The following is a 17854-nucleotide window of genomic DNA, read 5'->3' on the forward strand; positions in this document are numbered from 1 at the left end:
GTTTACTATCTCAGCAGTTTTTAATTTTTCCATAATGTCATATAAATGGAATCATACAGTATTCAGCCTTTCAGACTGATTTCTTTCACTTAGCAGTGAACATTTAAGATTAACCCATATCCTTGTTTGGGCTTATTAAGTTAACCCTTTTTTAATTGCTGAGTAATACTGCACTATACATATGTACTCCTGTTTGGTTTTTGTTGTTGTTTTTTGTTTGTTTTTTTAATTTATTCACCTATTGAAGGGCATCTTGGTTTATTCCAACTAGTGATAATTATTATTAAAATTGCTATAAACTTTCAGATTTTTGTGTGGACATACATTTTCAAATCAGTTGGATAAATATCTACAAGCATGATTGCTGGATCACAGGTTAAGACAAAATTTAGCCTTCTAAGAAACTGCCAAACTGTCTTCCAAACTGGGCGAACAACTTTGCATTCCCAGTGAATGAGAGTTTCTGTTACTTCACATTCTTGTCAGAAACTAATATTGTCAGATTAAGGAAGTTATCAATTCTAGTTGGTCTATACTAGTATCTCATTGTTTTAATTTGGAATTTAATGACAAATGATATTGAGCATCTTTTCATATGCTTCTTTGTCATCTGTATATCTTTGACATCTTAGTGAGATTTTTTTTTCAGCTGATTTGCCTATTTTTAACTAGAATTTTAAATTTCTTATTGTGGAATTTTAAGAATTGTTTTTGTATTTTGAATAGGTGCCTGTATTAGAGTTTTTCAGAGAAATAGACCTGTAGAATATAGGAGATAATGATAGATAGATAGATAATAGATGGATGGATAAGTAGATAGATAGATATAAAGGAGATTTACTATCAGGAATTGGTCTCATGCAATTATGGAGACTGAGGACTCCTACAATATGCCAAGTTCAAGCTCGATACCCAGGAAAACCGGGAGGTTGTAATTCAATACGAATTTGAAGGCCTGAGAACCAGGGGAGCCACTGGTATGAAACCCACTCCAAGGGACAGAGAAGAAATGAGATGTCCCATCTCAAACACCGAGGCAGAAAAAAAGGGATGAATTTCTCCTTCCACGTTTTGATCTATTCAAGCCCTCATCTGATTGGATGATGCCTCACTGGGGAGGTCAATATACTGAGTCCACCAATTCAAATGACAATCTCATCTGAAAACACCCTCACAGACATTCCCAGATATAATGTTTAATCTGAGCAATACCGGGCAGTTGAATTGACACATAAAACTAACCACCTGATAAAGATCAGATATGTGTTTTACATATATCTTCTCCCAGTTCGTGGCTTGCCTTTTCATTCTCTTAACATTCTCTTTCATAAAGCAGAAACTTTCATTCTTATGTAGTCCAATTTATCAATTTTTTAATGTATCATGCTTTTGGTGTCATATCTAAAACCTCATCAACAAGATTATGTAGAGTTTCCCCTTGTTTCCTTCTAGAAATTTTATAGTTTTTCCTTTGACATTTATATCTCAGGTGCATTTTAAGACAATTTTTTGAAAGGTGTAAGGTCTGTATCTAAGGTTTTTTGTTGTTTTTTTTTTTAGATATTGATTTACAATTAATTGTTCCAGCATCATTTGTTGAAATGACTATTCTTCTCCCATTGATTTGCTTTTGTGTCTTTATAAGAAATCAGTTTTAGCTATATGTTCATGAGTTTATTTTCTTGACTCTCCATTATCTTGCACTGATCCATATGTCTATCGTTTTGCCAATACCACACATTTTATTACTAAGTTTTATGGGAATTATTGGAAATATTGTGGCTTCTCAAACTTTTTTCATCTTCTTCAGTATTGTTTTGGTTATTCCAAGTCTTTTGGCTTACCACAGAATTAAGTGTATTGAAATAGAGAATCTATTTGCCAGGTAAAACAGTTGCTTAGGAATCATTAGAGAGTTTGAAAGGGGAAGAAATAATATATTTATAAACATGTATATTTGGAATCTGGAATAGGTTTTTATGCAAAATATTTTGGCAAACTTATCTAACCACTTAACACTAAGTATGAAAAAATAAACCATAATAGATTCTTGTAATCTATGATAAAGCTAAAAGTACATGCTAAAATTAATACAATACCATCATTACTCTGAAACATATTCCCTTAGTTGATTTGCTAGAGTGTGTCCTGTAACAGCCAGGGACTTTGGAAGTAAATATATTCCTGTCCTGACTTAGTCATCATGGCACTGGGAGAACTTGGAGACATTTACTTCTGAGTTCCCCATCTTTAAATGCAATTAATATTGCACACACTCAGCCAAATGTTTTAAGCATAATTTAGTTATATTTTACATTTTAATATTAAAGAAAATTAAAACTATATCTTAATGTACAAATTAATGTGGACATCATACTCTCATGAATTTACAAGTAGATAAATTAAATCTCAGTGTTGGTTCTACCCCAAGAAGGTAAATTGATAAATGACTAAAAATTATTAGCGATAATTCCTACACAAGAACTGTGAACTTGCTTAACTTGCATCTGGGATTCTTAAATTAATGTTTTCTTTTGGGAAATACTCAATACATTTTCTTATGTTAAATTGATGCAGTCATCAGTGTGGATAGTCATTTTTCATGTCTGCTCTTTAACCACTAGTATGATACACAGTTTTATTATTTCACATGAATTATTTCACATTTTCTCCATACTCAGTAAACAACTGCCTCAAATGTTCACTTCTGCAAACTAAGATAAATTGTAATGTCAGAAGTGCTTCCCTTTCCTTTAATTTAGTGTGGTTAGAATCTGTGTCTCTTTCTAAAATTCTTATATTTTGAAGTTTAAATTTGTGTACCCTTTTGAAAAGAATAGAATCAGCTAACTTGATAGAAATGAATATTTCTCAAGTAAAAGCTGAAATTGCCCAGAGATAGTTAATCTCATTCTCAAAGATTTTCTAGTATATTAGTTGACTGTATGTTCCATTAAGTATGCACTCTGAGGAGCTGAATGAATTCATGTATTAATAGCTTTACTTCGTTAGTAAATCTATATTCATACCACAAGATTTCATAAAATTGCCGTTTTAGTATGAATAACAAGAGCAGTTGTGTAACAAGGGCATTAAGCTGTTTAGTGAACTGGAATACTGAAGTTAAATTAATAGTTTAGCATGTTTACATATCAGGAAGAATATGAAAATTAAGTCCAAATAAACACTAAGAGAATGGCAAATGGATCAACAAACTATCAGTAAATGAATGTTTGTATGTTGCATAATGCAAAACTGTTTTCAGTGATGCACTTAACTATTGCACAACTAATTCATGAATATACATTATGTATATCCTATACTATTAGAGCTATAAGCATTTAATGTCAAATTTGTGCAGAATATATTACCTATGCGCTTCAAAAAATTAAATAGCTAATCAAAACATGAAATATTTTACTTCTTTTTGTCAGCAGAGAAATTATTAGTTAGCATCTTTGCTTAAAAGAATGAACATTCTATGCAAAGCCACAAATTTGCTTTTGCTAAGGCAATTAGAACTCTTAGACATTCCTGTCAATCTAATTGGAGTGTATGGCTGCAATTTACAGTTTGCAGTAAAGATTCAAAAGTTGATAAGTTATATAATTGGCCTAGTTGCTTGTAATTGTACATTTTAAATCACATCCAGTCCTCCGTTGGAAGTAGTCTAGCATCCATACTTGGAAAACTGGGAAATCAGCTCTCTTCAAAGGAATTTGGATCATGGAAATAACAATTAAGTCATCACTGCATAAAAGATATATTTGGAAGTAGTGCACAGGGAGTTGAGATACCTGTAAATGTAATCAAATTTGACAGATTTGTATTTCATCTTCTTACGTAGCATAATTAACTTGCAGGGAAACCACAATGTAGGTGAGTGTTTTTCAATCTTGACCAAAGGTTACAGTCCCCTGGGACATTAAAACAAAACAAAACTCACAATGATTATTCAGAATCTCTTACTGTGGGCCTCAGATATTTGGTTTTTTCTAGGAAAAAAAAAAAAGCTATCTAGTTTATTTCATCATTCTTATTTCCAATACCTGAATGCTGACACCTGTGCAATCCTAGAAATTAAAAGAGTAATAGTACATCAATTATACCAATTTTCTCTTCTGATATTGGGGATATTAATGAAAATAATAGAGACTAAAATTCTAACAAATACATGCTAGCAGTGTAAATTGAAGTAAATTTTCAACTTTCTTAACCTGAGCAGAACTGGGAATGGGGAAGTAGAGACTTGGCTGCATTTTAATGCTTAAAAATACCCTTCCCCAACAAGGTGAAATGAGAATGAAAAAGAGGGAGAAAATCCTATCACCAAAAATATCTATGTATATTGTTATTTTCCCCCACAAAATTTCTTCTACTATATTGGGGTTAATGTAAAAATTGGGGGACATGTTGTCTTGAGATTTTACAAACGTTTTGAATTTGCTCCAGACAAAACAAATGTGACAGTCAGACCCTTGATGCCATGAGCATGCCTGATTTGTGTCAAACAGTAAAGATGCATGATATCAGGTGTCTATGTGATTGAATTGTTTCAAATCCAATTACCTTCAAAGTCTAATAAAAATTTCAAATTCAAATCTAAAGACCAATGAATAATCATTTAAAAACATAATTATCTATTAATAACTACTTAACAATTGTTTTCCATTTTTTGAATACCTGTAACAAAGAATATTAGGGTGGTAATTAAGAAGGTTAGCTCTAAGTTGCAATGACCTTATTCGAGATTGCCCTATGTCCCTGGTTATTGTTATATGTAATCTTTGTAAAAATATTATTTAGGTTTGGTGCTCTTTTTCCTTGTCTTTTTTCCATTCCAAATTAGAACAAAAACTGAGACTCAATTTCATGTCTGTGGGAAGGAGTTAACCCTATCTTTGACTGTCTAATTTGAGCATTTAAATGTCATGGGGCAGAGCATGGGACACAGCATCCATTTAAAAATAATACACTGTCTCTTTGGAGATAGCACTGTCATTTATTTTCATTTTACTGAGGCGTCTCTCTTTAAATTGAAATACTTATTAAAGGGAAAAGTGCAACTCCCTGAGACATGTAACCAAAGGATGAGATTTCTTAATTCACATCTTATCTGAAACACATTCTCCCACCTATTTCAGTGTGGTAGGTTATAAGCTGCATTTTAAAACACAGTGTCTTGATCAAACTATTGAGCCTCGAGAGAAGGAGGTTCTTGTTTAAGCTAAAAATTTATTATTCATTGTTCATCTTCCCATACATTATGCATTCTATTCATTGGTCATGCTCACTGTGCTTCTTTAAAAAATAATCCATAACAAAAGTATACTAGACTAGTATATAAAATTTGTTTCTGCTTCTTCAGGTCAAAGCTATGGGAAAGTGATATGAAATGATTATCTCTTGAAACAATTTTTATGAAGAAGCACTCTTGCTTTTTACTTTACTAAGTAAACCTAGCTTTAGATTATATTACTTCAAAATGTCTTCAATGGCAGTATAGAATATGTTTCCATACAAGTGTTAGAATTAGACTGAATAATAACTATTATCTTATGTGAGCATGTATATCTTTTGTTCATTGATATTGGGGTGGGGGCGGGGTAAGTGTTAAAAGGATATTTGTGTACCTGGAGGAAATGTAGATATATGATGCTTTGTATAGGTACATACTAAAAGCATTGTTAATTTTCAATAAGAATTTTTTTAATGACAAAGCAGGTACATAAGGGCGATTAGACTATATGTCTGAGTTATAAAAAAAGGAATTCTCCAACAGGAGGAATTGCTGTTATGTTAAGAAGAGCTATTTAAAAAGATACATAATTGAAGGAAATCATGAATTAAAGGCAGAGTAAGACTTTTTGATGCTGTTCACATACCTTCAGTGAAGGAGGAAAATAGTCTCATGCAAAGGACAGAATTTTAAGTGCTTTTTCTTTAATTTTAGAGAAATGAAAAGACATATATCAGTTGTTATTCAAAAATGACATCTGCTCTGTCAAAAGTAATATTAAAAAAAGCTAAAATTTCCAGCTAGAGTTACAGTAGATAATATAACAATTTTTTAGCAAGTAATTTATTTGCTTAATTTTAAAAACATTTAATAAATGTTGTTTGAGTGGCTCTTAATGCTATATTATCCTTAATGTATTTTCTTTCTTGCAGAGGGTAAACTAGAAATTATTGTCATCATGATTTATGGGAAAATATCAGGTGTCTGATATTTTCAGAAATATCACCTTTATTAGAATTTAAATTTATGAATAAAATATTCCAACAAAATCTTGATGGAAGATAATATGACATTTATTTTTGCCTTCCACAGGAACCACAAATAAACTTACTAATTAACTCTTCCTATTAGTTTATCTATTTAAAAGGTTTTTTTGAATATTTAACAATGTCATGTGATCAGAGGCTTTATGAGTGACTGAACAGGCTCATAATTATATTCGGTATTTGATCAATGAGTGAGTTAATTACACAGAAACAATTTGAATCTCTTGGTTCCTAGTGAAAATAGCAACTCCTACCTGTTTTATGTTAGATTTTTTTTAATCTAGAAGAAATTAGGAGAAGAAAACTGCTCTATATGGGAATATAATTGGTAGCTTTGACTTAAGCTGTACCAAATACTATTCTCTAATTTCCTCTATATTGAAATGTTTTGTTTATAAAGCAGTAGAAGTAGATATCCAACTTAAAAATGATCCTGTATTACCAGAGATGACCAACTTTAAGATTTGATTTTAAGATACTATCTAATTGTTGTTTTAATTTTCATGTTTTTTTCTACCAGGAAATTCTCAGATTTAGTGTCTATTGGAACATTTTCCTTTTCTTAATTACCTGTTTTATTTTCTGAAAATTACCAATTACATGATCTTTTCTATCTCTTTTTTTTAATGCCTTATAAGTACCCTGATTATATATAATGAAGCCCCTTCTTCATATATTTTTATTTTTTCTTCTTTAGTCTGACATTTTCATTATACTTTTAAAGGATTATAAATATATATTTTGATATACAAATTTAAAAAAATTCAGAGTTCAGTATCTCCATGCTTTCTATATGGATTCTAAAACATGATTAATTCATATTCATGAACTGAAGGCACTATTTTTCCTCCTTTTAGAGAATTATCAATCAGAGTGAATAATATTACCCTCAAGGCCCATCCATGTTGTCACAAATGGCAAGATTTCATTTTTTTCTAAGTAGTATTCCACTGTGTATATATATCACATCTTCTTTATCCATTAATCCATTGATGGGTTTTAGTTTGTTTCTGTATCTTGGCTATTGTGAATAATGCTGCAATGAACATAAGGGTGCTTATATCTTTTCAAATTAGTGTTTTCTTTGTCTTTGGATAAATACCCAGTAGCGAAAATGTTGGATCATATGGTAGCTGTTTTTTCAAAGTTTTTGAGGACCCTCCATACTGTTTTCCATAGTGGCTGTACCAATTTTCATTACCACCAATAGTGCACGAAAGTTTCCTTTTCTCTACATCATCGCCAACATGTACTTGTAGTGCATTCTGATGGGTGTGAGGTGATATCTCATTGTGTTCTTAATTTGCATTTCTCTGATGGTTAGTGATGTTGAGCATCTTTTCATGTGCTTATTGGCCATCCGTATGTCTTTTGAAAAATGTCTATTCAGATCCTCTGCCTATTTTTAATCAGAAAGCATCAGACCTAATACATGTCAATTTTATTTATAAATTAAAGCATCCCTTACTCAGAAACTTCTAAATCTAACATTGTCATATATTAGGATCCTGAGAATACTGGCTTTATTTCTGAATGGTAAATTTGTTTCACTTATGTATGTTTGTATTTATTTGTTAACCTTTTACTTTTTGGTTGTAATAACAGAATAATAAGACTTGAAAACCTAAGACAAAACTCTCCTTTTCAAATAATCTTTTCATTCATAAAAAGTTATTTTTTCTTTGGGAGATACGAATTTCTTTGAAAAAATATTTTACCTCACTGATTGTGAACTTCTTTGTTGACATATGGTAAGAGTGCCTTTTAAATTTTCCTACTTGATTATAATTACTATTACAAACATCAGTAAAATAATAAAAACAATAGATCCACCAGAAATATAGATCCATTCAGAAATGAACTTTAACCAGCAAAATCAGTCGGCTACTTTCACTGGTGACATTTTTAACCAATTAATATTTATTTCTACGCAGTAAGTATGACTCAAGAATAAAATCAATAGGATGGAGGGACAATCACAATAATCAGGCACACTGATAATAGCAAAAATATATTCAAGCAGTTTTTCCATGCTGTGGTTTATTTAAAGAGCATATGTAGATAAGCATGAAGTTTAAGGCATGAGGAGAAAACTCTCTACAAGAACATTTATTTTAAGAAATTATATGCACCCTTCAAAAAAGAATATCAAAAAGAAAATCTCATTTTAAGTAATTATTTTAATGAAGCATTCGCATAAATGTATGACCTATTTAGGGAATTACGAGACTAAGGTATGAAGAGACACATTGATCTTAGTAACATTGTAAATATTAACTGATATTAAATCTGGGAAGACAGAATTTCTAAGTGAAACTAACACATGGGGATAATTTCCAGAATTCGGGAGTATTTTGAGTCCATGACCTTAATAAAATTAATCTATAATGGATAGTATTTGTTATTCACAAAGTAATATAAGGCAAGGTAAAACAAATGTGAGGCTGATGGCATTGTACCAAAAATACATTGTAAATATATGGTGAATTCATATGTAAAAACACAGAACATAATCATAAACAATGCATTATTTGATTCAGTACATTTATCCTGATGTGTAATTATGCATTCATTGTTAAAACCCTCTGACTGATGCATGAACATCACAGTAATCTGTAAGCACCAAAAGAGCGGGGATATTATATCAAATTTGTGCCATATGCCCAGACAGAATGCTGAAACACTTACTAGCTGCAAGTCATTCCTTGAGCAAAAATGTAACTTCTTTCACTTTCAACATATCCTCTGTAAAATTGAAATACTAGTAGTATCTACCTTGTTGTGTCCTTTAGATCAGTAATGAAATAATCCATGTAAGATATTTAGCAGAGTTCCTGGAGCTTAGTAAGCAGTCAATACATGCTAGCTCTTTACTGAATTCCTTCCATGTTCCTTGCTCAAAATTGATCATTTTTAAATGTTGATAAAATATTGTTTCCACTCTAAAGTATCTCATGGCCTATGTTGCTGTGCAGTAGGAAAGACCTACAGATAAACAATAATTGCATTACATAGTTTTCCAAGACAAGCTTGCACTTTATTGTTAAATAAGACAAAGAAGGAGTAACACTTTCTGCAGATCAAGGAGCTGTAGAATACTTTAATACTTATCTGATGAGATCTTTGAATCAATCCTGAAAAGATAGCGTGAATTTTGTAAAAGAAAGCTAGTTAAGAAATTTTTCCTTGATTTTGTTTCTAGAAACTAGCTAGATGGTAGCAATACTAGATAACAGTGTATATTTAGAAAAGCTGTACTGAACAGAAACGGATCTGTGACCAGAGTGGTGGTATTGGGTGGTGTTGAGGGTAGGAAATTACAAGCTTTGTTAATCAACCTTCTCTTAATCAGTGATATGGCTTCTATGTTTTTCCTCTTCTGTGAAAAATAATGACTGATGTTTATGTATAATGAAAGGCTTCTGATAATAAGCTGCATTGTAACATGTTCTCAAAGTTTTCCATCTACAAGTTGAGTTGTGCTTCTACCAAAAGTCAATTACACTCATTATTAAATGTGCTTTATGCTAGTTTTAATAATTTTTAATTGACTAATATAATTGAGTATTAGTAAAATGATGGAATATAACTATTGAAAGTAAGGGGTTATGCTTTTATAGAAAGTAAATAGAGTCAGTTGGGAAGATTATATCAAGAGAAGTGGAGAGCCACCAAAACAAATACTGAGTGCTATAAATATAAAAGAAATGGAAAATTATTTTTAAAATTGTATGCACGTGGATTTATTTGCAAATATCTATAAGTTTTTACTTCTTTATAAGTAGTATGAAATTATAAAAGTAGATGGTGCTATAGTGAATGTGTTCTATTTATTTTTTGATTACAGGAATTTTACAGAAGTTGATTGATTGATTAGAAACTTAGGTCAATGAACCATACACAATAAAAGGCCTGAGACATCAGAAAATTGGAGAATGGAGGAATATATATTGTTCAGCTAGGCTAAATATTGTGGCAAACAACACTAGAATTTCAGTAGACTGTCACAATAAAGTGTATTTCTAACAGAAGATACAGTTGATTAGAGATCAGTGGGTCACTTTCATGCAATCATTCTGGTGTCCAGTTTTCTTCCATTAATTCACTCCACTATACCCTGTGGCCTCCAAGTCTTCTGATGCATCCTCTATCTTGCTGGCAGCAGAGGAAAGAGAACAAGATGAGTCCTCCTCCTCTCTTATCCACTTCAACTAGGAGTGATCACCATCACTTCCACACATATTCCATGTACAAGAACGACTCAAAGCAAAGGCCTTGTGAAACCTAGTTTAGTGGTGTACTCATAGGGAAGAAGAGAGACCTGATATTAGCTTGGACCAGCAGTCTCTACCACAGTATATTAAATTTGTCTTCGAAATAATTAGTCCAGATATTGGGTATGTGGTTAAAGATCAATCATCTTTCTTTCTCCAGAATTGTTTTTGGAAATTCAGCTGAGATGAAGGAATCTACTCATATCAAGAGGTAACAAAATAAACATGTAACTTAGAGTTTCCTGGACCTTTGTTTCTAGCATCTGGAATAAGCGGGTTAAGAGAAAGTGGACACCTAGAGATAAACTGAGGCATGCTAATGAGATTTAGTGGTGACAGAATATATATTATCAGTTTCCTCCTTTCTCTCCTTCCTCCAAGGTATTATATTTATTTGTGCTATATTGAATGAGGACTAACCAATTGTCAGGCATTGTTATCTTAGTGTGGGGAATGCAACTGTGAACAAATGGTATCCTTTCTCTAATCTGTTTTATATTATTTTGTGGGGATACACAAAATAAATACATATAAATTCATAAACAATATAACATAATGGTAGAGTTAATGCATGTCAAAAATTAAAAAAAACAGAATGAAGTGATTGAGAGTGAGTTGATGGTGGGAGTAATTTAGATTGGACAGTTAGAATGTAAGAGTTTGAGTCAAGATCTGAACAACGTATACAGTCAACCAAAGGGAGGTCAGGGAGCAAACCAAGGAGTAAACAAAGGAAACAACTAGTCTAAGACTAAGAATTGGGGGGAATCTCAATGAATTCAAGAAACATAAAAATGATCTGGGTGCTGGAATTCAGGAAGGTAGGGAGATAAGAACAGGCTACATGTCCAATGAGGTCAGCATGTTTGTAATCACATTGGACCTTATGGGCAATCAAAGACCACTAGGGGATTTATATTAGGATACTGTAGTTATCTGATTAAGTTTTACAAAAGCTCAGTAAGCACCAAATGGAGGGGGAGAAAGGAAACTAGTTAGAAAGCTATTTTAATATTCCAGGCAACAAATGACAGTAGTTCAAACTGGAATTATGAAGAAAGATTAAAAATTAAAAAATGAAATTTAAGCTCTAATAAATTCTTCCTTTGTCCTAAACTACGGTGAATTGAATTTTGCCTATTGCAACCAAGAGTGTTAACTAATCAAGTAGTATCTGCTTCTGCTGTGAAGTCGTGTAAGATAATAGATGAAAATGTCCATTGGTTTTGGAAGTAAATAGAAGGGAATTGATGTCAGTTGTGGATATGATATATTTATTTTAGCAAACCACTAAAAACCACCTTTGATATTCTTGTGAAAATGTTCAAAATTTGAACTACAGTAGACAACAAACATTTATATAAAAATTCTCCAAAATTGTCAATATGGAAATTAGGTGAGGTCTCTGGGGTTTCATTTTATGGAATGAAATAGTCTCATATCGTGTGTAAATTAATCAAATTAAAATATGAGATGTTGTTTACAAAATTCTGCATAAAGGAAAATAGAAAGGATGTCTAATGTGTTAGATATAATAACTGGGATTTAAAATTTCTTAACAATATCAGAATGATGATTTAAATTTAGCAAACTGAATTAATAGCATTTTAAAAGAAACTTTAAAAATACTACATTAATTTATATGATATGACAGGGCATGAACTTGGATTAATATCTTATTTGAATAATACTTGAGGTTCTAGAAGTTGATGAGCTCAATATGAGCTCTAACTACCCCACTGATTGATAGAATGAAAGTGAAATTAGTTAATGTTAACAGACATACATGTTTAAATAAATTACTCAAAATTCTCTGTGGAGTATTAGACCATTTATGTTTGCCATAATTTAAAATGGACATAGGTAACAATCAAAACATCTCCTATAGTGTGTGAAACTAAGATTTATGAGAAATTGAGGATTAAGAGATTTGCAGAGATAGTATAAGAACATGGTATCTGAGTTAAGTTGACTTAAAATTTTCCCATGTTAAATACTTTTTACATATTGTTCCAGAAAAAAACCTGGAGTAATTGGTAGGAAAAGTAAAATGGTGCAATATGAAATGAGACCAATTCAGTTGAAAATAGGGAAGCACCTAGTAGGATTCTTAATTCTCTGTCTCAATTACTTTCAAGAGTAGGCTGCTCTCTCATTATAAATATTTAAAGCCAGGGCAGTTATCAGTTCAAGAGAATGGAGAAAGCATGTAAAATTGAAGGTGGATGGTTAAGTAGAACCTCAGGTCTTTTCAAATCTTCACTTTCCACGTTTCTCTAATACCATGTGGTAGATGATAGATAGATAGATAGAGAGATAAACTGATTGATCAAATGGAAGAAATATTACACAACCCAGAATAAAATACAACAAAGACAAAAAATGATATAGAATAAGCTGGATTTACAATGCATTTAAGCCACACTGTATTGACTTCTCACCATTCCTTTCATTTATTGAGTGAAATCGTGTTTCCTGTTCCTATATTAAAAAAAAAAAAAAGCAAGTCTTATCTAGATAAGAATTCTGGCAACCTCTGTAGGACATCTAATTAATCTTATGAGGCAGACATTCTGTTGACAAGTTTTAAAGACAGATTCAATTCAACCTTTATAATGCCAGACGAAGATATTAATCAAGATTCTGAATTGATCCAGTGATAAGTTTTTACCCGTCTTGCAGCTCAAGTAGCTTCAGGCAGGGCACCTAAAGTGGGAAAGAGCATTATTGGATCCTATAATCTCCTACTGGTTGCTTCTCTTCTTACTGCTATCTCTTGCCAGCAGTTCCATTGATTTTCTTTTTTTTTAAATAAATTTATTTATTTATTTATTTTTGGCTGTGTTGGGTCCTCTTTGCTGCACGCGGGCTTTCTCTAGTTGCGGCGAGGGGGGGCTACACTTCATTGCAGTGCTCATGTTTCTCACTGCAGTGGCTTCTCTTGTTGTGGAGCACAGGCTTTAGGTGCACGGGTTTCAGAAGTTGTGGCATGCAGGCTCAGGAGTTATGGCACATGGGCTTAATTGTTCCGTGGTATGAGGGTTTTCCTGGACCAGGGCTTGACCCCGTGTCCCCTGCATTGGCAGGCGATTCTTAACCACTGCGCCACCAGGGAAGTCCCTGTTCCATTAATTTTTATGAAATGAGAGGCACAGATATACGGCAGTTTCATTAAATACTTTCATTAAGTACTTTCATTAGTACTGTCCTAAGCTTACTTCATTCTATATGAACCTCACTGTTTAAGATGACTCTTTGTCTCCTGGGACACAATTTTGAGGCTATTCAGACATTTCTGCTAGACTGGTTCAAGTGCCTTTCCCTTCACTCTTGCAGATTCTTCTGTATTCTAGGGAGTCAGTTGATAATTCATCCTCAATTTCAGCTCACTTACTTCCAGTTTCTTGCTACTGGGTTCCTTATACCCATCTATGTGGCCCTGTAGGCCCTGTTGCTTCTCTTTCTCATGGGGATCACACCTCAACTTCTAGAAACATACATTTAACCCTTGCCCGATAAACCATAGGAAAGTTGACAAATCCCATAGTAATGATGTTTCTCAGCTTTGGCACCAAAACTGTCAGAGAAACTCTTGCCCTCAATGCTTCTCAGGCTGAAGTCAAATTCTAGACCACTCTGAACCCAACTAGTGTTTGTCACCTATTAAGCTTTTTTAGGTCCCTCTCAAAGCCCTGCTCTTTACTAGGTTTGAGGTAATAGTACTAGCACTAGGTTTCCCATGATGGGATGTGGAAGGAACACAGTGAAGTCTTCTCCTAAAATACCAAACTCACAAAATGATCTCACTCATTCTCTCAAAACTTTTGTATTTTCAAAGTATACGAGGGTGTTCAAGATTAAAGAAACAGTTCATAGGCAAATTATTCAAAAATCAGTACATGGTTATTTGGTAAATTATTTTCAAATATTGTGTCTATTTTATCTTGGTGTCCAGTATAAACTTCTGATATAAAATCCTGTTTTAAAGAGAATCATTGAGAGAAAAGCTAGCTGCATGTAGGTAGATCTACGATCTTAACATGAGGATAATAGACATTTTAAAAGGAGAAAACAGAATCAGGAAAAATAAATAATTCCTATTTAAAGATTATTCACCTGCAAAATTGAATGCTCAGATTAGAAGGGTACATTACATCAAGGATAACACACAGAAAATGATCATATTCATATATCCCTTGGTAAAATTCCTATAATAGAAGAATAAATAGAAAAGTATTATAGGTTTCTAGATGTAGAGAAAATATTGCTTAGAGAGCCTGAAATAGGTGACCAAACCAGTTACTTCTTTCAAAATTACTGCATTAAATAATCTTTCATACCTTTTTTTTTTTTTTTTTTTTTTTTTTTTTTCATTAGAGATACACCTTTAGAGCATTCTCTCTACCTTTTCCTGTCAGGGTTTATTTGAACTTCAGTTGATTGCACATGTGTTATTTGGAGCTTTCCTTAACCATGATTCTAAGTATACATTTTGCCTTACTTCTGTTTTGAACTACCAGTTCACTAGATCTCTTTTTTGTCTTATCTCTTTATTTTTTTGGAACAAGTCCCAGTACCTCCCTGACAAGAAGAGTGCATAAAAAACACAGAGTCGTAGAAAACAAACTTATGGTTGCCAAAGGAGAAAGCAGGAGAAGAGCTAAATTAAGAGCATAGGATTAACAAATACACACCACTACGTGTAAAATAGATAAACAACAAGGATTTACTGTGCAGCAGAGGGAATTATGTTCAATATTTTGTAATAGCTTATAATGGAGAAGAATCTGAATATATATGTATATGTATACATATAACTGAACCAATTTGTTGTACACCTGAAACTAACAACATACCGTAAATCAAATATACTTCAATAAAAAAGGGAAAAAAGGTATTTCACTTACTGAAAAATAATTTTTTAAAGCTTAATTATGTTATAGTCAAATATGAAATGCTTTCATGTTGCCTCAAGTGGAGCTAAAGAGAAAATATTAAAAATAAATCAACCAGAGGCTCCTTGATGACTTGTCTATGGATAATATTTCTTGTGAGGATATCATGATGATAGAAGTGAATAATTCCCACCTCTCTGCTGTCTCTTACAATTCCAGCTAAGAAGGATCTCTTGCAAAAGGATGACATTTCAAATGGGTGATGATTTATTAGTATATAAATACACTTGTTTTGAGTTTAATTTATTTTGTTTTTCACTTTTGAAAAACTGTTGTTGAAGACATTCTTTAAATTATTTTTAGTAAGACTGTATTAGATTACATTATGCTATAGATGGAATGTCTGTGCCACGTTCCAGATTCATATATTGAAATTCCAGGCCCCAATGTGATGGTATTAGGAGGTTGAGCCTTTGGTAGGTGATTTGAGGGCAGAGCCTTCATGAAAGAGATTAGTGCCCTTACAAAAGAAACCTGGAAGAATTTCCTTGTCCCATCAACCATGTGAGGATACAGTGAAAAGATGGCTGGCTGTGAATGAGAAATCAAGCTCTCACCAGACACCGAATCTGCTGTTGCCTTGACCTTGGACTTCCCAGTCTCCAGAACTGTGAGAAATAAATTTCTGTTGTGTATAAGCCACCCCATCTATGGCTTTCTGTTACAGCAGCCTGAACAGACAAAGACATGTTAGTATTGAAAAATAGTAACTCCTTTTACCTGAACTCCATGAGAAGAGTGCAATCATTACTAGTTGAACTTGGGTTCAACCACGTTCCTTTTTTGGCCATTGGGATGTTAACAGGTGTGACATTAACAGGGCTTTTAATGTGTCTGTGTGTGGATGTGTCATCTCACACATCTGTGACCTCTAGGAGAGCTGTAACTGAGTAACACTTGTCCTTCAGCCTTGGCCCCAGGAGGAACACTTCGGAGCAGAGACTCCTAAACTAAACTGCAGAGCCATGAAAAAAATAAATATCTATTGCTAGAAGCTAGAAGATTTTATTTTTTGCCTCTCTTTTCTTATGTAGTAAAAGCTGATACAAAAATTGACACTGGAAATAGGAGGACTGGCTTGTGTAAAAATAACCTAGAATATATGGTTCTTGGATTTTGGACCAAGTGCTTGAAGTTATAAAACTGATAACAGAGGTAGGAAAAATAGCAATTTATTTTCTTTAGTGCTAAATAATTTGGTGAAATTTTCTTATGATCTTCTAAAAGGCAAAAAACATTCCTGATATATTTTCAATGTAGGGCTTGGCGGTCTTGAGGCAAATGTTGAAATAATGAGCTGGTTGCTACTAGCTGTATTTCATAGTTTACTAAAAGACAGAGATAAGGTCACAGAAAGTATTTGCCAGTTTGCCAACAGAATTTAGAGCAAATATAGCAAAACCATAATTCATATGTTTTGAAAATAAAGCTCCTTTTCACCAAGTAAAATATAAGTTCTATTGTCTATGATAAGAAAAAAACCCAAATTAAGTGTGTTGCTCAAATACTTTTAGTTACCATTTCTGAAAAGAATTAGTTAGTGTCAAGTATACCCTTTAAGTTGGATAAAAGGATCCAAGGAAAAACGTGGTCTCACAGCAGCCTAATTTGCTCACAGAAACTTCAATTTAGTCTAGAGACAGAAATAATTGAGAGTGTGGCTCTTGGCACGTGGAATTAACTGGATGAATTGGGAGATTGGGATTGACATATATACACTATTGATACTATGTATAAAATAAATAACTAATGAGAACCTACTGTATAGCACAGGAAACTCTACTCAGTGCTCTGTGGTGACCTAAACGGGAAGGAAATCCAAAAAAGAGGGGCTATATATGTACTTATAGCTGATTCAATTTGCTGTACACTAGAAACTAACACAACATTGTAAAGCAACTATGCTCCAATAAAATTAAAAAAAAAAAATAAATGAATAAGTAAAAAGTGAAAAAAACTATGAAAACTATATTGTCAAAAGTTCTGTCAGCCAGATTTCAAGAAACTGAAATTATTCAAATTATAATAAGTCTATCAGTCCCCAAATTTCCAAAGACGGGAGTCAGGTTGAGAGAGATTCTCAAATTCCCCAAAGGGCATATTCTTTACTTTTTAAAGTTATTTTATTCTTAACCAATTTTCCAGAATTGTCAATGGTGCATACTGCAAAAAGAAGAAACTTCCAGAGGGCAGAGGGAACAGCTGTGGTAACAAAACCTGTGCCTAAAGAGGAAATATTCCTTTCCTTCAGAGTACGGATACCTCGTATCATTAGTCCAGAATTATTAAGGATGGAAGACTTCTATGTGCCTTGGGAATATACCAGCTCCCTGTACTACA

Source organism: Balaenoptera ricei, chromosome 18 (assembly GCF_028023285.1).
Source record: "Balaenoptera ricei isolate mBalRic1 chromosome 18, mBalRic1.hap2, whole genome shotgun sequence".
NCBI classification, from domain to species: domain Eukaryota; kingdom Metazoa; phylum Chordata; class Mammalia; order Artiodactyla; family Balaenopteridae; genus Balaenoptera; species Balaenoptera ricei.